At 40.0% G+C, this 23,468-nt stretch overlaps 1 protein-coding gene across 1 annotated transcript in view; it reads right to left on the bottom strand.

The window, feature by feature from the left end:
• Nucleotides 1–23,468, bottom strand: part of HPSE2 (heparanase 2 (inactive)) — a 541,259-nt gene that overhangs the window by 96,281 nt on the left and 421,510 nt on the right. The window lies entirely within an intron of this gene.

Here is a 23,468-nt window from a genome sequence, read left to right as displayed (position 1 = left end):
TATTTAACTTATTTACTTAGAAATGAGTATAACTTACTTTGCATATAAGTTCTCACATATTCTTTTACTATTATTTTACTTGAAATAACTGAAGATAGAGGGTTCAAAAAAGTCAGAAAATTTCCTAAAAATACATTTCTTCAAGGGGATGGGCATACCGCCCTCATGGGAGCTTATTTTTCAAGATAAAAATAGCCTCATTCTTTGCCCACACTCTAGTCTGAAAAATTTATGATAGACCTTATTTGCTTAACAAGCATTTGTAGGGGAGGAAAACTTTACCCTCTTAGGTTCAGCATCTGGGGTATGCAAATTAGACTGACAAAAGACAGATTAACAGGAGAAAGACATACACATTTTATGTGATGTTAACATTTTAATTTTTACATGCATTAGAGGTCTTCATAGAAAAGATGCAAAGAAGCAGTTAGACTTGGAGGTTTTATACTCTTTTGACAAAGGGTGATACATTTGTGAAGAAGTGGCAAGATTAAGGAAAAGAATATTAGACTTCTAGGAGTCATGCTGTGGGAAGGTAAACATACAGGGGAAACTAACGTATCTAATTATAGATAAGGCTTATTTTAGTAAGGTTTGTTGATGCACACCCATCTCGGTGCTAACTTTCTGTTTCTATTGATAACCATTGTTTTTCCTTTTCCTGGTATGGGAGGAGAGGGGAAAGACCTTTAGAAAATACTTACGTTTTAACTTAAATAAGTGTATAATTTCATATCAACTTATGTAAAATCTTTAAAAGCACCATTTTCCATAGTTAGAAAGTGACCATAAGAATAAGTACTGTGAAAAAATGCATTATTAAATTCTAGTGAGAATATTACCAAATGCTCTGAGCCCGAGGCTCTTTGTAAAATGGGAGGCTGGCAAATCTGAAGACGTCAAACTGAAACTTCTTCCCATATTTTAACAGAAAAATGAAATGGCAGTAATTCCGCTACTGTGGATGCAATACTATGTAATGCTACACCACACTTCTCCTAATCTCCCTTGTGGGAGTGTGGAAGTGGTGCCTTTTCCACCCTTTGGAAACACTGGTTCAGGGGAATGGTGGGAGGATTTGGAACCAGGTTGCTCAAGGCTCAAATCTGAGCTCTGTCATTTATATATGTGGCTTTGGACAGGTCACTGGACCTCTGTGAGCTTCACTTTTTACTTCTTCTTAAGTAAAAATGATCTATCTCCGTGGATGCTGTAGATGGAATGTTTGTGTCTGAAAATCTATATGCTGAAACCTAATCCCCAAAGTGACAGTAGTAGGAAGTGGGGCCTTTTGGAAGTTGATTGAAACCCTCCTGAGTGGAATCAGGTCCCTTATAGAGTCCCCAGAGAAATCCCTCAATCCTTCCAGCATGTGAAGACACAGAGGAAAGACAGCCAGCTATGAACCAGGAAGAGGGCCCTCATTAGAAACTGAATTTGCTGGCAACTTGATCTTAGACCTCTCAGCTTCTAGAACTGTGAGAAACAAATTTCTGTTGTTTATAAACCACCCAACCTACAGTATTTTTGTTACAGAACACCAAATGGTCCAAGTGGGATATTTTGAGGACTGAAGATAATGTATATATAAAGTGGCTAGCACATGGTACATCTTAATAAAGAGTAGCTTATAGCCCAAACTGGTTTGTCTCAGTGGATAGAGCCTTGGCCTGCGGACTGAAAGGTCCCGGGTTCGATTTCGGTCAAGGGCATGTAACTGGGTTGCGGGCATATCCCCAGTAGGGGATGTGCAGGATGCAGCTGATCGATGTTTCTTACTCTCTATCTCTCTCCCTTCCTCTCTGTAAAAAATCAATAAAATATGTTTTAAAAAAATTAAGTGAAAAAAAAAGAGTAGCTTATATTGACATTATCATCAGTATCATCACCATCTTCAAGGTGTAAATCAAATGTCATTCTCTCTGCAAAAAGCCACTTTCGCCCCTGAATTTCACAGTACTTCCATTTTGATAGAATAATTTATGTCTGTCTCACTTGTTGTTTGGTGGGTTTTTCAAAGGCCTCTTTTCAGCCCAGCAAAGCAGACACTGATTGAAAGCTTACTGTGTTGAGCCATATCATTATTTGGAAAAAAATTTCAAATTTAGTTATCAAGAGAAAGAGTACTTAAAGTGGGTTATAACCACATCATTAGAACAGCTGCTCAGAAAAGAGGCTCTATAACATGCTGAATGGAGACACTGGTGCATTTTTCCACTTTGTAAATTAAGAGACTCTTAAGGCCAGAGAATTTTCCATTATGGCACTAGCATGTCCTTGCTTCCACAGCTGTTCCTCTCTACTCTTAATGAAATCCAAATTGCCCAAACAATGGCTGCTAACTCACAAGTACAATTCCTCCTTCTTCTGAGAACTATCTTGATCCAACTATTCCCAAAGCTAGCTGAACTTCAGCTAACCTCTCCTACTAAAGTCCTATTAAAAACTACCCTCACCTGGCCGGTGTGGCTCAGGGGTGTATCTATGAACCAGAAGGTCAGGGTTCAATTCCTGGTAGAGGCATATGACTGGATTGCATGCTCAATGCCCTGTGTGGGGCATGCAGAAAGCAGCCGATCAATGATTCTCTCTCATCGTTGATGTTTCTATCTCTCTCTCCCTCACCCTCCCTCTCTGAAACCAATTAAAAAAAAATATATATATATATTATATATATATCTCCTTCGGCTCTCTCTGCCCAAGTTAGGATACTTTGCTGGAACCTTCTTTCCCCTGGCATTTTGAATAAAAGATTATGCTAATGGACTCTGGTTGATTTTCTTTACAGAGAGCAGTAAAGTATACAGAGAATGCTATTCTGAGATTTTAAACCAATGTAATTAACATTTTAAAATTATAAAACATTCCACTGAAACAAAAGAATATATAAAATAGCCAATTTAACTTTCATTCTCTGTAAATTTTGTTGCCCTTCAACTCTATATATTGAATCACGTACATTCAATCTTCTTTAGAAGATCAGATACTACTTACAATAGAAGGGTCATAGCTCAGTTTTGAGTTTCAAATTAGCCTCAGCAAACTCAGTGAGACAAGATCTTAGAAAATAGATTTTATTAAGTATCCCCCTCCAATTCTTAAAGCTTTTAAAAATACAGAAACACTTAGAGGTCTGAACATAAAGTTGCACTGGAAGCCATACTGCAGAGAGGATTGAGGATATAACTGACATAGGGAAGGTTTGGAGGGGGATAAAACCAGGGTTAGGAAGTTGCCTGGATCACAGAAAAGAGACACAGTATTCATCCCCTGTCCTCAGGCCAGGAAGAAGGAGAAATTGAAAGAAGAGTGTACATGTGTCCTACTTTTTAGAACTGGGGGTCAGGGCCACATCACATACCAACCAAGGGCAGCTACAATGGCACAGAAGTGGTGGCTTGGTGTGATCCTGCGAAGGGATGTCTGAGTCAGTGCTTCACATCTGCCATGGCCTTTGTTTTCCTGCAATAGCTCCACAAGTTCCCATGTGCTCTGTGATGCCACAGAGAACTGCTGAGGGGACTGTGTTTTGGAAGAATCTTGGTGACACTACAGGGAAGTCCCAGAGTATGGGGTGCTTAACATGGAGCAATAGTAATTCCCATGCTCAATAGCAGGTGCTAACATGGCGCCAAAAGACCTGGCAGCACCCATTCCCCCTAAGTAAATACCAGGGTGGTGAACCAAGTAATGGGGGGGGCGGTGATTGAGTGAAGGTCAATGAGTACCCAGATAACAGAACATGTCTCCCCTCCCCATCACCAGCAACTTGAGATCAGTATCCCCATGTGCCCAGATGGCATCTAGGAGGAAGAAAAGAAGAAAGAGATGAAAACTTTGAAAAGTCTGAAAAATTATCAGGAAGAAAAGACTGAGTTAACTTTGATTTTTGTGTGTGTGTGTTTGTTATTATCAAGCAGGGTTAGGGGCTCAGAAGTGATCAGTTAGTGAAATAACGTTTGTTTGTTTTTAAAGATTCGAGTTGTAGAGTACAAATTCAAGCCCTCCTGTTAAAATGAAGTGCTCTCAGGTCAGACTTGGGCTTCGAATCCTGGCTCATCACTTTTAGCAGGAGTTAAAATTCTCTTCCTTTTAGTTTCCAGCGAGGGGTGCAGTTCTGTGCCTTACAAGACATCTATGTCCTCTAGAAGAAATCTAAACTCTCTTATAAACAATAGCCTTTCACATATTGGAAGACAACTTTGACATTACCGATGAGTTTGCCCTTCTTTAGCTTAAATTCCCCAGGACTTTCAACCCATACTCATGTCTTTGATTTAGTCCTGTCACCATCCAGATTGCTCTCGTTAGAAGCATTTGTAAGTTGTCTACTTCTCTTCACACTCATTCCACACTGTTGTACATCACTGCTTGATGACTTCACTTTTATCCTCAGCCTTGATTGGAATGGTTCTTTTCATTCCCTTTGACTCCTCATTTTTTACTTTAACTCCCCATGGAATTACTACAGAATTTAGTCAGTCTGTCAGGTAAAGGCCTTCTGGCAACTGGGACTCAAGTATCTAGATATTCACAATTTTCTCTGTCTTGTCTCCATTAAGCTAGTAGAATTAAACAAAGAGATGAGCTGAATTAAAATTTGACTCTTGAGTACAAGTCCCCTAGTTACTACTTCTCTATGAAGCAATAAGAGAAAAAAATTAGGCAGACATGTCTGCATGTACCAACCTAAAGCCTACTGTCCTTTATTTCTAATAAAAAAAGATAGCTTTTCCTTCTCTACATTCCTCATTAAGAAGCAGCAGCCATCCTGCCAATGGGAATCTCCAGTTATACTTCTAGGGGTTATACTATTTACAAATTGTACTATTTAAATATCGCTCCTTATTCTTTCTCTTTGGAATTCTCCTTTCTATTCACAACTCAGCAGTCACAATGTGGCTGAGAAGAATTACATATCTAGGCTGGTGTCACAGTGTGCCTGCTGATAGACATGTCACCTCAGCTCTTTTCCAGTATAGAAACATCAGGTTAATTGAAATCTTTACCCAAAGTTTAGATATACTCCAGATTATATGCCAGCTTTATTCTGATATAGCTTTACTCTCACCAGGGGAAATGATGTTTATGATAATGTCGTTTCTAAATAAGAGTACAATGTAGTGGCCAGAGAGTGAGTGAAGAGACAGACTGCCTGGGTTTGAATTCCAGCTGTTCCACTTACAAGCCAGTAGACAAGTATTTAATCCATCTGAATCTGTCTCTTTGTCTTCAAAATGAGGTAATAATCAGGTCTACATTATAATATTGATATAGTAAAGTGCTTAGATCAAGCATGTCAAACTCGTGGCCCAAGGGCCATGTGCGGCCCACAACAAATATTTTTGCAGCTCAGCCAATATATTTAAGGTATGTAAGGTATGTAACAAACACTTTAACAAAAATTTTGTACCTTAATTTTTACAATATCCTGTTATACATAATTATTAATAATGAACTACAACATTCGCTAATGACTGATTACTATAATCGTGTTGCATTCATTTCCCTTACATGCCTTATGTGCAGGCGCACCATTTCTCTCCACTAATACTAGCAGCGAATATTTTAGCAGCCGGTTGCCACATCATTAGTCTTGTACTGACTTCTTTGGTGTGCGCAACAAGAAATATTTTGCTTTCAGAGAACAAGAAAAATAGGTTTATTTACATTACGCTTATTAATTTATGCAGTTATTCAGTGTCTGGTAAGTTAATGTTCAAGAAAAAATATTAATTTTTGTTAAAATGTTCTATGATTTTATGTTAACAATTACTCATTTATTTCAGCCCTTTGTATTCAGTATGTCTATATCGAAATAAACCTACGTTTCTATGAAAATTGAAGCTTTTGGTTTTTTTTTTTGCAGCCAACATAAACTTAAACCTTGTTTATTTGGCCAGTGTTAGCCTTTGAGTTTGACGTGCTTGGCTTAGATCATACAATCAATCCAATTACAAGGGATCTGAATTATGTAAAGAGACTTTCAACAATCCATAGTAATCTTCTTCCCTACAGTCATACCGATAAGCTATGAAATCACTTAGTCTTGATAACTCTGCAAAACAAGGCCCAATTTCCAAGGTCAGACGTTGCCTATAATGACTGTACTTTAGCTTGGCCTATTCAGCTGGATATCTGACCTCTTCAAAAGATATTTTCAAACGACAAGGAATGATAAAACACATCTAGAAAGGCCTCCTGTGGATGGCCCATAATGCACTCAAGACTTCAAACACAGATTGTGTTCTTCCCTAGTGAAGGTATCCATTTGAGCTTGTGTATCAGTTTCTTTTGCTTTAAAATTCAGACTCCATTTTGCCTCTGGACTTTATGCTCAAGGACTACATACAGTCTTGACTGGTCATTTACTTTCTTGAGTTTTCTGGAAAAGTTAGTTTAATTTTAGCCAAACTATTCTTCCACCAGGTAAATCTTGACCTAACCAAAAGCAAAGGCTTTGTTTATATTCTGTGGGCGATGAGTACCATTACATATTCAATAGTCCAGGGTCTTTTCTCTTGCATGCTCAGGAATAAAAATGACCATCGTTCTATCACATGGACCATGCCAATTAGAAGTCACCCTTAATGTCTTGTAGTCTCCATAACTTTATTGGGTTTTCCCTCAAAACAAATCTCTCTGTTTCTGATTATTTTGCCCCAGATGTACCTGAGCATTCTTTCAAGCTGAATCTCATTTTCTTATTTCCTGTCCATATTTCTAGCCTCCCCAAGACCCCTTGGATAATTTATCTATTGCACTAATATTTGCAGTTAAAGAAGTATAGACCTGCTCCTTCTTAGTCTTTGGGCTCAGGAAATATCTCCAATCATTTTTCAATCATTTGTGGTCCACAGAGAGCCCAAACATGCCTTTTCTGGGGAAATTTAATCCACATGTTTATGATTAATTTATATGTAAGTCATTAAATTGGTGCTTCTAAGACATTTCATTTGGCAAGCTACCTCTCTCTCACCCTTCAAATCCCCTCTCAAGTCTTATTTGAGTTGGTATGGAACCACTGAGCCAGGTGCTTCTCAGAGCTGGCAAAACAGTTAGAAAAATAGTCCTGAATATAGCTGAAATTTCATTCTATCTATGCATGTTGCAGTTGATACACAACCGCCTGAATAGTGAGTGTGTTAGAGTATAGAGAATGATTAAAGAATATATAATCAGTGTCCCTTTAGGCAGCAGCTGTAACTGTTCCTCAGAGTGGAGTATGGCTTTTAATGTCTCATTCACCCAAAATTCACATTCATTTCAAATTAATTCTAGACAACTTCATAAGCTTTCATTATGCACCTATTATGTGCTAGGCATAAGTCATAATAATCCCTATCTTCAATTTGATCATTTTCTAAAAGGAGAGACTGACCTATGTATTTATAAATATGATAGACAGCATTGTATAATGAAAACCAAGTGTAACACATCATCAAAGTGCTACGAGATAACCAGAGTGAGAGCTTTCTATTGGGGACATTAGAGAAGGTGGCACTGGAGGAGGGCTTTGAAGCAAAGTATGGATTGGTCATTCCAGTGGAAGACATGATATCTTGGAGTGACTGGTTGGAAAAAGAATTAGAAAGGCAGAGCAAGTCCAAGGACTTGTGTAAGTCCTTGAATGCAATGCTTAGGAGTCAGGGGAATTATGTAGGCAATGGGGACCCAATGAAGGTTTTTGAAGAAGGGGAATGACATGACCATGTATCAGACTGATACTGTGGAAGATTTATTGGAAGTAGAACCATAAAGAGGTTGTTATGATGACTCAGACAAAAGCTAAAGAGGTTCTGAGTGATTATAGAGACTAGAGCAGGGGTGGGCAACCTTTTTGTGAGTGCATGCCAAAACCAGCAAAATCTCTGACTCAAAATTCTTCTGCGTGCCAACCCTAATTTTTTGAGAACATGTTATACCTACTTGATATCTCTTAAGGTGTACGTATGTGACGAACCTTAAAGAAATAAGTCAATTCATTTGAGCGACAAAAACAGTATATAATGATGGACAATACATTTATTTTTTAATGTATACATGTACACTGATAGTCCGACAGAAAACTTTATGACTCCGTTTGATATTATCAGTGGGACTTTTGCTGCTGCATCACTGATGAGAGATTTTACATCAGGTTTATATTTCGTGACCTTCAGAGATATGCACGAGCTACTACTTGCATCCCTCAGGCTACTCCTATTATGAGACTTAACAAAATTCATCACTGAGAACAAAGATTCACAAGCATATGTGGATGAAATCAAAACACTAGTCGGATCTAGGAAGGCAGGGAGAGTTAAGGCAGAGGCATAGAAATTGCTCTTCCCCTCTCTCATCAATCCATGTCTATGGTCTTTAAGATAACTTGTTACGTAAAATTATTTATTTATCTAAGATGCACCTACACTGAATTTATCTGAAAAATAAAAAAGTAGATATTAAGAAAAAAATTGTAAATGGAAGATTATAAGAGAGGGTTTCGCGTGCCAGCAAAAGTTTCTGGCGTGCCATGTTTGGCACGCGTGCCAGGGGTTGCCCATTCCTGGACCAGAGTAATGACAGTGAATGGCTTGGCTTTTAGATAAGACAATTGCTGAGGTGGACTTCAAAGAGCTTAGAGATGAGCAAGGTATGAAGATTAGGTAGATTGTGAGCGATCTTTGGGTAAATTTTCTACACTCTCTGGGCCTCCACTTCCTCAACAGCAGTTAAAACATAACATCTCCAGTTGTCTTAAGGATGAAAAATGTGGCATGAAATGACCTAGCTCCTGGCATATAGCAGGCTCTCATTTCATGGTAGCTCAAAAGATGATGATTCTGAGGTATATGAACTAGGATTTCTAGACCCATGTTATTTGGGTCTCTGAGTGTTTTGTTATTCTACTCACAGGTCTCATTTATGCTCTCTATAAACATGTAGTTATTGGCTCATTTTAAAGGCAACCAATCATTACAGAGATGTGTGGTAGTTAAAGTGGTCATTAACAAAAGGCCATGCTTCCTAAAGGGACTTTGAGCTGGTAACTAATAATCAGAAACACCTAAGACCAACTGTGGGTAATTAGCACATTTGCACCAGCGATTTCCTACCCTGCCTTGAGACAGCCCAATGCAGCAGACAATTTTTAGTGTCTGTTAGGTATTGACTGTGCACTTGGTACTACAGGAAATACAGGGATCAATATACTAAGTCCCTACATTCAAGGAACTTATCATCTAAGAAAGGAAATATGACCAGTTTGCAAAGACTACAAATATTTATAGATAACACCATGCATACTAAATGCATAAAAGGATATAGATTCAATGTCAATAATATTTGAAAGCTAGAGAGAAAACATTCTCTTAGGAAAATTTAAGAAAAACTACAAGAAAGAGTCAGTCTGTGAGATGGACCCTGAAAGAGAGCTTAGGCTTTTTCTGTTGTTATTGTTGTTGTTGAATGGAGATATAAGGGAAGGCAACTATAGGGGGCTGAGGGAATTCAATCATAAACTCACTCACACAGTCCCCCTCTCATTTAACAAACCTTTACTGAGTGCCTGCTATGTTTGAGGAAGACAGAGTTTATTAAAATAAAGTCTCAGCACCCAAGGTTTCACAATCACTTTCAACTCAAGTGTTTCTCCCCGTCATGAGAGAGGAAGAGAAAGAGAGATGAAGAGATGAATTGCAATATATGGTCAGTATTTTATAAATGTCCTGTGGATAGCAGCCTTAATTAAATGTTGTCTTAGTCACACAATAGGATATGTGTGTTTATATCTCTATCTCTATCCTCTATCTTTATCTATATCTATTTATATATCTATCTGATTGATTTTAAGTAATTGGCTCACACGATACGGATTATGGAAGCTAGCAACTCAACTCCAAATCGGCACAGTAGACCACCATGCTAGAGATCCAGGGAAGAGTTATGCTGTAGTTCAGTGGTTCTCAACCTCTGGCCCTTTAAATACAGTTCCTCATGTTGTGACCCAACCATAAAATTATTTTCGTTGCTACTTCATAACTGTAATGTTGCTACTGTTATGAATCGTAATGTAAATATCTGATATGCAGGATGGTCTTAGGCGACCCCTGTGAAAGGGTTGTTCGACCGCCAAAGGGGTCTCGACCCACAGGTTGAGAACCGCTGCTGTAGTTAGAGTCCAAAGGCAATCTGCTGGCAGAATTCCCTCTTGATTGGGTGTCAGTCTTGTTTCTATTAAACCTTCAGCTGGATGAGGTCCACCTGAAGGATATTCTGCTTTACTAAAATTCTACTGATTTAAATGTTAATCTCATCTAAAAAAGTTTAAATGTCAAAAATAATGTTTAATTAAGTATCTAGGCACCATGGCCTAAGTTGACACATAAAATTAACTATTATGCTGTATGAAACAAATGCAACAAATTTGGTCCCAGACTCTGTGAGACAGATTCACCCAAGTGGTTGACAGAGCGGCACACTGGTCCACTCAGGTACAAATAGGAGTTCAGCGAAGAACATACAGAGTCAAGGGGTAGATTGTTGGGAGAGGCAGTTGGTCACCAGTCCTGATTGTTCTTGCATGTTCTTGGTGAGTGTGCTTGACTGCAAGGCTTATCTGTTTTCTGATAAAAAGCAGTTTATGTAGTTACTCACACAGACAACTAAGTAGGTCAAATTGACCACAGTGTGACTACCATATCACTGCTCACCCCTGTGGGGTGGGGGAGAGGTGGGAAGGAAAGACTGCTTGCTATAATGTTTGCTGCTTGCTCAAAAAGTGCTGGGTCCTTGCCCCTGAATTCATCAGCTGTAACTTAAACCAATTGTCTGTGTAGCATTCATTTGAGCCTATTACATTGCCCCAGTGTGACTTGGCCTCCAGAAGAACCAATGGAAATATGAGAATGCTCATGCTGCTTGCTGTGTATGAGAACATAAAGTCTTTTGTTTCTGACCCAGGAGTCTTGTGTCTTCGGCCTAGATCTATTAAGCAGCAAAAGCTAACATATTAGCTTGCAAGTAGGGTAAAATTTCAGGCCCTTCACAATTCTTGATCACTCTGGTGATGAGGATGGGAAGGTGATAATGACATGACTTTCTGGATAAGGAAGAACAAGGGATTTGAAGGCCAGGTTTAGGGATAAACAAAGATTTCCCAGGATCAGGCAGTAAGTGCTCTCACCCAAATTGTAGGAGGGGGGTTAGCTAATAAGTGTCCCCCAATGTACTGCCTATTAACAAACAAAAGTTGAATTAATATTTAAAGGCTGAGCAGTGAGAGGCAGGATTGAACAAATAAAAAAATAGTTCCTTGACTATAGTTCACACTATCCAGGTGGGTGAGAGAAAGGATATTATTGTGACAATGAGGCAGCAAACCCTGCAATGCCAGCCTAAAATCAATGTGTCTGTTGTTACTGAGGCAATGAATTCCTAAAGCTGCAATAAATTAGTCATAATGGCGTTGCCATCTGAAAAGGAATTTTGAGTAACTACAAACATTAGAAATTTAGTTAGTTGAGCTGCCACACCATCCAAGATTGATAATAATAGCTAAGGCAATCTTAAAAAATAAAGAACATTTTCTTTTTTGGACTTACACTTCCCAACTTCAAAATTTAAAACAAAGCTAGATAGAGTAGTCAAGACAGTACGATACTGACATAAAGATAAACATATAGATCAATGAAATAGGATTGGGAGTCCAGAAATAAACCCTTACAATGATGGTCAATTGATTTTCAACAAGGGTACAAAAACAATTTAATGGGGAAAAACAAGTCTTTTCAACAGATGATGCTGGAACAACTGTATCTACATGCAAAAGAATGAAACTGGATCCCTACCTCACACCATATACAATATTAATTCAAAATGGATCAGAGATCTACATGTAAGAGCTAACTATGAAACTCTTAGAAGAAAACATAGGAGTAAATATTCGTGGTCTTGGATTAGATACCAAAAGCACAAGTGACGAAAAAATAAATAAATTGGATTTATCAAAATTTAAAATTTTTGTGCTTAAAAGACATCATCAAGAGAATGAAACGACAACACATAGAATTTGGGAATATATTTGCAAATCACATACCTGATAAGGGACATGTATTATAAAGAATTCTTACAACTCAACAATAAAAAGACAATTAGCTCCACTTTAAACATGGCAAAGAACTCAAATAGACATTTCTCCAAAGATTCACAAATAGCCAATAAGCACATGAAAAGATGCTCAACATCATTAGGCATTAGGGAAATTCAAATCAAAACCATAATGAGATACCACTTTACACCCACTAGGATGGCTATAATTAAAAGACAGACAATAACAAGTTGATGAGAAATTGGAACCTTCATACATTGCTGGGGGAAATATAAAATGGTGAAGTCACTATGGAAAACAGTTTGGAAATTCTTCAGAAAGTTAAACACATGGCCCAGTAATTCCTCTCCAAGGTATATACCCAAGAGAAATAAAAACATATGCCACATAAAAACTTGTACAGGAATGTTTAATAGTGGCATTTTTCATAATAGCCAAAAAGTAGAAACAGCTGTAATATCTGTCAACTTATGAATATATAAAAAAGTATAGTATATCCACATGATGGACTATTATTTAGCAATAGAAGGGAATTAAGTATTATTAAGACTTATGGCTCTATATGGATGAATCTTGAAAACATGCTAAATGAAAGAAGCCAGTCACAAAAGGACACATATTATATGATTCCATATTAGGAAATATTTAGAATAGGGAAATCTATAGAGATGTAAAGTAGATTAGTGGTTGCCAGGGGCTGAGGAGAATGGGAAGTATCTGCTAATAGGTATGGGGTTTTCTTCAGATAATATTCTAAAATAAACTGTGATGATGGTTGCACAACTCTATGAATAGACTAAAAACAATTGAACTGTATATTTTTAAAGAGTGAATTTAATGTAAATGCAAAGTCTTGCTTACTGGCATGGAATTATTCTCTCCTTCACCATCCCTGATCCTTCCCTTGCCCTCTAACCCAAGTTGAGGTGTTTTTTTAAAAAATATTTTTTATTGATTTCAGAGAGGAAGGTAGAGGGAGAGAGACAGAAACACATCAATGATGAGAGAGAATCATTGATAGGCTGCCTCCAGCAGGCCCTCAGGCATGTGCCCTTGACCGGAACTGAACCAGGGACCCTTCAGTTCACAGGCCAATGCTCTGTACACTGAGCCAGACTGGCTAGGACCCAACCTGAGCTGTTTTAAGGAGAAAGATGACTAGATGTATGGCTGAGGTCTCCTTCTCTATGAGGGATCAAAGGCCACATGCATCCATACAAGTATGATGAAAAACTTCAGGGAAAAAGTAACTCAAACTTTTATGGCTCTATTGGATACAGATGATCAAGTCACCATTCCACTAGTTTTGCTGGGGAGGAGGCCTCCTGAATTCCACTGATAAGGTTTGGGTAAGATTCCCAGTAGAAAAAATAAATCAAAAGTGACCTTGTGGATGACAGTCCTTTGGACTAGTTCAATAGATAATAATGGTTACTGTCATAAGCACTCATAAGAAACTATAAGGTATGGAGTGTTAGCATCCCCATTATACAGATGGTAGAAGATGAGGGAATCTGCCAAATGTGGCACAGCAAGAATCCAGATCTGTCTGACTCTGGAGCCCAATCTCCTAAGCACCTAGGTATACTACCTGCCTGTACTCAGTGTGCACACAGAAACTGAAACTAAAAGCCTGCCTTCCATATTTCCATCACTGAGCATGCACTGCAATATCCAGAATCCCAGTCACTAAGCATCTTTAGTATTCAGTAAGCATTGACTATGAACAGGGCATTATGGGAAATATAAAGATAGGAGAGATGGCTTCTATTTTTAAGGAGCTTACACTCAGAGAGAGGAAATAGATGTACCCGAACAACTCTAATGACAAAAGAAACATTACTGCTATAACATGCTACAAGAGCCTTGAGAAAAGAGGGATTACTCCCTGAATCATTTAAAAGTGAAATTGTGTAGTTTGATTATATTTAATAGGTTTTATTAATGTAAGCTTCAGCTAAAAAGTCTGTCTGAAGATACTGGTATGGAAATCTTGAAGATGAATCAGAAAATGTCAGAATTGAAGGGGACCTCAGATCCTCAAGTTCACCCCCACATTTGAGATGGACCCAGAGTGCCCAGTGTTTCAGGATGAGTGAGTTGGTGGGAGACCCTGGAATCAGATCTAGAACTCCTGATCTTCCTTCTATCCTAAGGCACTCCTTCCTACTGGCAGCTCAGCATGGCGGTGCCCTGGAATCAATGAGCTTTCAAATAACTTAATGATAGACAGTACTAAATATTTCGTTAATATCTTGATCATTGAAGCAAGAGTTGAGGACAGTAGAGGGAAAAAAAGGTAATTTCTAATCGAATTGGGGCAAGTGAAAATCTCTAACCGAATGGTTCTGAATTCTGGCTGTATAATCAAACACTTGGGGGACTTTAAAAAATACCAACACCTGGCTCCTCTACAGACTATCTGGATCAGACTCTGGGGTGAGGGTGGGAGTGGGGGGGAAGGGTGTCAGCATAAGTATTTGTTAATAGCCCCAATGTGACTATAATAGGCAGCCAGGTTTGAGAATAACTGCTTTAATGAATAAAGTTATAAGGACTTTGACACCAAGGTAAGGGCAGTGAATTTTAGAGTAGAAGACAGGTCTGCTCACTCTCAATTCAAATTGAGAGTGAGTTAAAATGATGTGTTCTATTCAATCCTTCCAATGCTTAAAACCAAATCAGAGGTAAAATAAGCAAAGACTGACAGTTGAAAATTAGAAAATAAGTTACCTAATGAAAATAGATTTTTAAAAATTTTATAATGTAGTGCATTGAAATAAGAATGAAAAAACAGTTTGACCTGTGTGGTTCAGCAGTTGAACGTCGATGTATGAACGAAGAGGTTGCTGGTTCAATTCCCAGTCAGAGCACATGCCTGGGTTGTGGGCTTGATCCCTAGTAGAGGGTGTGCAGGAGGCAGCCAATCAATGATGTTTCTCTTTCTTATCAATGTTTCTCTCTCTCTCTCTCTACCTTCCTCTCTCTATATAAATCAATAAAAACATATTTTTAAAAAAAATTAAAAACAAAATAACTTTTTTCTATTTCTATTTTAAAATACCTCTTTTATTTTAAAAAACAACAACAGGAGAAACCAAGATGGCGGCATAGGTTAACGCTGGAGTTTGCTGCCTTGAACAACCACTTCAAAAATACAACTAAAAGACGGAACGGACATCATCCAGAACCACAGGAAGGCTGGCTGAATGGAAGTTCTACAACTAGGAGGAACCGAGAATCAGAGGAGGCGCAGTGCTGAAGTAAAATACTAAGGTGCGGAGTGTGCGAGGCGCGGGCTGGTGGCTGAGGGCGCGGTTGTCTGTTTCAATCCGGAGGGAGCCTCAGACTCAGAGCTCCAGATCCGGGCGAGTCTCTAGGGACCCAGACTCAAACGGGAGAAGCAGGACTGTCTGGCTACGGTTCCTCCAAGGTTTGCAGCTGTTGCTGGGACAGAGAGGCAGAGCCCCTGGGGATGGACTGAGAGCAGCCATAACTGCTCCCTCCTCCACCCTGTTGATCCCGTGGGACCCGCCCCGCCCAAGCCCTGCACAGAGGCATTTGCCGGATAGCCTCAGGCAAAGGCTAGATTAGCACCTACCTAGAGGACACAAGTTCTTCCACTGCAAACACAGCTGATTATCACAGCCAGTCGGCCTGGAGGTCAAATCCCTCTAGTATTAACTATAACAATCAAGGCTTAACTACAACAAGACTGCGCACAAAGACCACTAGGGGGTGTACCAAGAAAGCGTAAAAAATGCGGAGACAAAGAAACAGGACAAAACTATCAAGGGAGGATATTGAGTTCAGAACCACACTTTTGAGGTCTCTCAAGAGGCTTCTAGAGTCTGTCGATAAACTTGATGAGATGTACAGGAAATCTAATGAGACCCTCGATGGTGTGATAAAGGACCATCTAGAAAGTAAGCATACACTGACTGAAATAAAGAATATTATACAGACTCCCAACAGCAGACCAGAGGAGCGCAAGAATCAAGTCAAAGATTTGAAATGCGAAGAAGCAAAAAACACCCAACCAGAAAAGCAAAATGAAAAAAGAACCCAAAAATACGAAGATAGTGTAAGGAGCCGCTGGGACAGCTTCAAACATACCAACATCAGAATTATAGGGGTGCCAGAAGATGAGAGAGAGCAAGATATTGAAAACATATTTGAAGAAATAATGGCAGAAAACTTCCCCTTCCTGGTGAAAGAAATGGACTTCCAAGTCCAGGAAGCGCAGAGAACCCCAAACAAAAGGAATCCAAAGAGGACCACACCAAGACACATCATAATTAAAATGCCAAGAGCAAAAGACAAAGAGAGAATCTTAAAAGCAGCAAGAGAAAGAAACTCAGTTACTTACAAGGGAATACCCATACGACTGTCAGCTGATTTCTCAACAGAAACCTTGCAGGCCAGAAGGGAGTGGCAAGAAATATTCAAAGTGATGAATACCAAGAACCTACAACCAAGATTACTTTATCCAGCAAAGCTATCATTCAGAATTGAAGGTCAGATAAAGAGCTTCACAGACAAGGAAAAGCTAAAGGAGTTCATCACCACCAAACCAGTATTATATGAAATGCTGAAAGGTATCCTTTAAGAAGAGGAAGAAGAAGAAAAAGGTAAAGATACAAACTATGAACAACAAATATGCATCTATCAACAAATGAATCTAAGAATCAAGTGAATAAATAACCTGATGTACAGAATGAACTGGTGATTATAATAGAATCAGGGACATAGAAAGGGAATGGACTGACTATTCTTGGGGGGAAAACGGGTGTGGGAGATGCAGGAAGAGACTGGACAAAAATCATGCACCTATGGATGAACATAGTGGGTGGGGAGTGAGGGCGGAGGGCGGGGTGGGAGCTGGAAGGAGGGGAGTTATGGGGGGAAAAAGAGGAACAAATGTAATAATCTGAACAATAAAGATTTAATTAAAAAATAAAATAAAATAAAAAAACAACAACAACAAAAACAATTTAGAAAAAACAATGTATTTTCTTTGGCTCTCATGTTCACTTCTATCACAGGCCTATTTGCTAATTCCTAACAATTATAACCAGATATCATTGTGCCTTTAGTATTTCTAAATATAATATTTAAAAAGAAAATAATCTTAAATTTGTCATATTGTGGCACTTACAAAAGATTTTTCCAACCTACCACAGAGCATTCCATTTTTTCCCCTACTTTTTCTTACTCCCTACCCCACCCTTCCTTTCTTCCTTTCAGATTATTTTTAGATTACTTTTATTGTTTTAGGTTAGCTGATGGGGTTAGGGCAGATGAAGTTCTTATTTCCAGAGATGGCCTTGCTCCTCCATCATCTATAAGTGGCTTTGAGAATGGCAAACTGTGCTCTTAAGTCAAATGCAGAGAGGCTGTAATTGCTTCTCCTCCTTAATTTATTTAGGTTGCTGCACAATTTGCTGTAGCTGTAATCCTTCAGTACTGCAATCTGGGAACAATATAAATGGTTGATGGCAGAGCGAGATTTTCAATTGTTGCCTCTCAGTGATTCACATAATGTGCTGTCATTAGCATTCTGATGTGACATATCATGGTTTCCAGGGCTTATTGGGCCATTTATAAATACCAAATGAAGGTGTTAGAGCGAGTATTGCAGTGCGGTTCTGCCTTAATTGCCTTCACTGAGAAAAGGTGGCAGCGTTTTCTCTGGAGGAAAATAAAATGTAATTTTTAGCTTGTCTTTAACCATTTACAGTCAATTCCTCTCAAGTGCAGGAATTACAGCTTTCCTTTTTTTGTTCTTCTAATGAACTACTAATAGAATTTTTACGAAAAATACCTACTTTTCATAACTTGAATTGATTTCCAGATATCTGTACAGATATTCAAATATATATAATCTCACCATAGTCATGTTCAAGTTACTAATAATAATTATTCCTGTGACTATAGAATTTTGTATTTTATAATGTGACATAAGTAACAATAGCAGCTAACATTTATTGAGTACTTACTATGTGGTAAAAGCAATCTGTCTATGGGCACAGAGCTTGTAATTAGTAGAGCTGGATTTGACACTCAGGTCAGTCTAAAGCTCTACATTAAAATACTCTCCATGCCCACTCCCCAGCATAGTTAGTTCCATTTTACAAAGGTGGAAATTAAGATACAAGCAACTGAAACCTTGTGGGGCTGCACTTTGAGCCTGCATCTACTGATTTCAGGTGCAGAGCTCTTACAACTTCCTGAGGCAGCTTCCATCAGGGTGAGCTGTTACAACTGCTAATGTCTATGCTGACATCCTGTTCACAACATTCAGGTTGATAAATAAGCAAAGGATGAGGACTGTAGTAAAAAATCAGAGGGGCTTCTATTTAAAGCATTAGGAGCAAAAGAGTTGCCTGCCTAGTTAGACAATGCAGGCGCAGGCTCTGATCTGAGAAGCCAGGGTCTGGAGGCAGAGAGGAGGAGAGAAGCAAGTCATGCCCACTGGGCATTCAGCCCAGGCGCTCTAGCCACTGCCACGGAGCCAGCACAGTGATTGATCCTGCAGCCGAGGACGCCCTTCTCTCAGCAGCTGCAGATCTCCACAAAGGAAGGCTGTGCATGGAGAAGTTTTTGCCAGGGCCTCTAATGAGAGGATTGGGTTTCACATCACAGCTACCCCTAAACAGGTACACTCTGCTTCTTTCATCTTCCTGATGGCTCCCACGGGAAAGAAAAGAAAGAGAAAGGAAGCTACACCAAGAAACAGGTCCCAGGCTGGTTTGGCTGGGTTTTGTACCTCCTCTGTCTCACCACCTCCAGCTTGGAAATTCTTTACTTTTCACTCAGCCTGTGTGGCCACTGGAAATCAATGGGAAAAGCCTGCTAAGTAATTTTTCATAATTCATCCACCATGACTCCCTGGAAAAATTAACTCCCCTGTAACTGCACATGCTCCTGCCTCTGTGTGGAAGTTCTTCTCCAGGCCCCAAACCATTCTTCCTAAATTAACTTGCTCTTCCCTTCAAGATCCAGCTCTGGTGTTGTCTCCTCCAGACTTTCTTGATGCCTGATGCCTGCCTGACACAGGCTGGCCTCTGTTCCTCTTCTGCCCTGACAAAGCGCTTCTGCCAATTCCTGATGACTCATCTGTCTTCCATCCACTCCTAAGCTCCTTGAGGGCAAGACAGTGAGTGCCTCCAGTGTCTAGCACAGTATCTATCTGGCATGTAGCATGAGTGTAATAAGTTTTTGTAAGTGAAGAATCAATATATATATATATATATATATATATATATATATATATATATCCTAACATGCAAATAGACCAAATGGCAGAACAACCGAACAACCAAACAATCGGTCGCTATGATGTGCATTGACCACCAGGGGGAGCGTGCAGAACTTGGTGAGCATTGACCACAGCTGTATGGTGGAGCAGGTGAGTGGGGGCACCAGACAAAGCCTCTGGTAGTTACTGAAAATTCTTTGCTCCCACGCGCAACAGTCCCGCCCAACACTCGCACCTGCTGCTGGCGCCGGCCCTGCTTGTACCCACTGCTGGCACCAGAGCCGTCGCTTGCACCCGCTGCCAGTGCCCCGGCGCTGGCCCTGATCACTCGGTGCCATCAGCAGGTACGAGCGGTGGCTGCTGGTCCCGATTGCCCCTCAGGGCTTCTCCATCTCCCTCTGCTCCTGAGCGGCGATTGGGGCCAGCAGCCATCTCTCACACCCACTGTCGGCGATGGCCCCACTTGTACCTGCTACCAGTGCTGGCGCTGCATACACCCACAGCCAGCACCTGGTGCTGGTCCTGATCACTCAGCACTGTCAGCAAGTGCAAGAGGCGGCTGCCGCCCCAACCGCCCCTGAGGGCTTCTCCACCTCCCCCTGCTCCTGAGGGGCAATCAGGGCAGCAGCCACCACTCGCACCTGCTGCTGGCGCCAGCCCCAATCGCTCCATGCAGTCAGTGGGTGAAAGCGGGGCCAGCGCCATCAGCATGTGGAAGTGGCAGCGGTGGGAGTGGGGCTGCTGGCAGACAGGGGACTGGGGGTCGCAGGGGGAGGGGCTGGGCAGGGGTGCAGAGGATGAGCCGAGATCCCTCTCCTTGCCCACCACAACCTCACAGCCCACAGTTCTTTTCAAGGTGCACGAATTCATGCACTGGGTCCCTAGTGAATGATAAGTGAATTAGGTTGGGATAATGTTTACTTAACTATTGAAAACACAATCTTTTCAAAATAGTCTATTTTTTAAAAACTATTTTTCAGATTATAAAAGCGGTAATGCTTGTTGTAGCAATTTTACATAAAAAATCCACAAAGAAAAAAATAAAAAACTATCTGTAATTTTTACTACACAAAGAAACCACTTTTAATATTTAGATCTAATCTCTTCCAGTAATTATCTATGTATACATGTATGTCATGTATACATAAAAATCAGAATCTTATCATCATGTCTCATTTTCTCAAGGATTGTAACAGTATCTTTTGGAGGTAGACAGAGGAGACATTTTTGTTACAATTTAAATGACAAGAAAACTGGAACCCAAAGATACACATCTAATTAATAGCAGAACTAGGGCTAGAATCGTGAATCTTTTCATTATACCAGGATCCTGCTGTTCTCCGTGAGGTTTCTAATTAAGTGGTGTTCTTCACACAAGAATAAATTGTGCATCAATCCAGCATCAATAGGACATGAGTTTGTAATTGGATGTTCTTCCTCAGGTAAGGCACAGATTTAAGCTGATCCTGTGTCCATATCATGGCTGTGCATTATTTAACATTTCAAAGGGAAACAAGAATGGCGCACCTAGGATCTTAGTCCTATAAAAACCTAACTAGCGAAGCTAGGCAGGCATCATTAAGATTCAATTTCTTTCCAATGTCCAAATGACATCTGGACAGTGTTGGCTTGGCTCAAATCCTGTTGCTATGATAACCACAGACATAGTTTTAATTCTACCATAGATGAGTGAGTTGCAGTACAATCCACAACCACTGACTATATTCCAGAGCAACATATACAACAAGTATTCAATAAGTGTGTACTGGGGAATTGAATGTTTATTATCATTCAGCAGGAACAGTCAACAAAACAGACAGCAAATATAAATATTCCATCACTACACTCAGTATAGAAAAGGCAACCCAATGTGAACTAGCTTTCTATTTTATTCTAAATAGAAGACTAAATTGTAATCCCTCAAATTCAAACACACACCAGATTGTTAACTCTGCAGATGAGGGAACTATATCTTATTTTTCTGCATACTAGCACCGAACTAGACACATTTGAAGTGTCAATGTTTTTGTAATTGAATTATATTTGCCAGGCTGGCGTGGGAGTTAAAAAGATGTTGACTAGTAATTCACTATTCTTTTCCCTGAGAGCTCTTTAAATCAAGCTCTTAAAAATAAGCAGCAAGCTAAATTCCAAAACCCTCTCTTAGGAGAATGCCCACAACTGGTGGGGTCTGGACTATGTCCACTGGATGTGCAAATCTCTTCTGCACAAACATCATTTACTCCCAAGGGAGCCCATGACTGGCTGACTGGCTGTGGAGACTCACACGTTCCCTCTTTCCCAATGGCATGGGGTCAGGGGAAAGGGTGGGAGCTGAGTGATGAAGCACTGCTAAACTTAATGTTCTGCTCTTCCTTGGAGAAGGGAAATCTCACAACAGGAGGAGAGCTGGTACTTTTCTGGAGGAGGAACCATAGAGAACACAAAGAAGTTGAAAATGTTCTTTTTTTGAAGACAAGTTTTTGGTGTGTTTTTAAAGGGCCACTCACATATTACCTCTTACCTTAGACTGGACTGGTGCAATTGGAATGACCTTGTCAGAGCTGAGCTGAAATTCTACAAACTGGGGTCAAAGTTGACTGAGTCAGTGGAAGGGTAATATGGAATATAGGAGGAGTCATTAGGCTAGGATCCTCACTTTTTAAAAATGTATCCTAGAACATTAACAAAAACAAAATGCTGTCCTATATAATAAAACCCTAATATGCAAATTGACCAAACGGTGGAACAACTGGTCGCTATGGTGCGCACTGACCACCAGGGGACAGATGCTCAATGCAGGAGCTGCCCCCTGGTGGTCTGTACGCTCCCACAGGGGGAGCACTGCTCAGCTTGAAGCCGGGCTCACGGCTGGCGAGCACAGCAGTGGTGGCGGGAGCCTCTCCTGCCTCCACTGCAGGAGGGCGGTAAGGAGCGAGGGGGGACTGTGAGAGGGTGCAGGCTGGGCTAAGGGATCCCCCCCCCCCCCCACCACCAGTGCATGAAATTTCATGCACCAGGCCACTAGTTTTCTAGAAAAAACTTTTCCTGAAATATACTGAACTAGATTTGAAGGAAGTGGAATAGAAAATACTGATTTTTCTAGGAGGCAATCAAAACAACTCAGTAATCTCCTAAGCTTTTTACAAATTCTCTTGAAGATTTAGTTGCAATATAAAATGCACACATTTTTATTGGCAGTGTTTGGTTATCAACTGCACAACTCTCTGAAGTGCCTCCTATACAATTCCCACGTCTGTCTCTGTTACACATTCCCGGGGCTGCTGGCAGGACCTGTCATGTTGGTGCCATGGTCTAGCCTAGTAAACTTTCTCCAGGGGATTTAGGACACACTCTCCCAGCTGCCAAGTTCTCTACTTATAAGGTGCAGAATTTATTAGTATAAAGAAAGACAAAAAGAAAGACTGTTACCTTTTTAAGTGCATTTTACATATGGTTTCTTTATTAGAGCTTGGTGTTTCCAGAAATACAGCTGCCCAGCTCATTTGTGCTAAATCAGTGGGATTTGTTTCAGCTTCCTATGAGCTTCTGTGAGCTCTGCTACTACCACATATCAACCGAGGTCTTCTGTGCCATGCTTTCTAAGGAAGCCACCTGCAGCGACTCTCATTTTGGGAAAAAAGCCATGAAGACTTGCATCTTTAAACTACACAGAGCCATGCTTTGGAATTCAGGATTGTCCAGTTCTAGAAATCAAGCCTGTCTAGTTACCCAAATACCATCTTTTTCTAGTCTAGGTTTTCTTCTCTTCAATTCCTGAAAATGCCTATTTCCAACTTTGGACCCAATTCTGAGGCAAACATTGGCTTCAGACCATAACATAGATACAACAAAGAGCACTGCAAGAAACGGTGCAGCATGGTGCAAAGAAAACAGGATTCGGAGCTGAGAGACTCTTAGATTCCAGTTCTTACTACTTGTCTGACCTTGGATTAGTCACTTAATAATCTTAGTTTTTCTTCAGCAAAATAAGTAAAAATAGTCATACTATCAGACTTTGCAGAGTAATTATGCCAAAGTGTAATTATTTTGTTTGCATGTTTATTTATTTTCCATTTCTCAGTACGCCTCATTAGATTATAAACATGCCTTATC

Source organism: Myotis yumanensis, unplaced genomic scaffold, assembly GCF_028538775.1.
Source record: "Myotis yumanensis isolate MYYU_CA2020_CCGP unplaced genomic scaffold, mMyoYum1.0.hap1 SCAF_13, whole genome shotgun sequence".
Taxonomy (NCBI): Eukaryota; Metazoa; Chordata; class Mammalia; order Chiroptera; family Vespertilionidae; genus Myotis; species Myotis yumanensis.
This window is presented reverse-complemented; position numbering and strand designations above follow the sequence as displayed.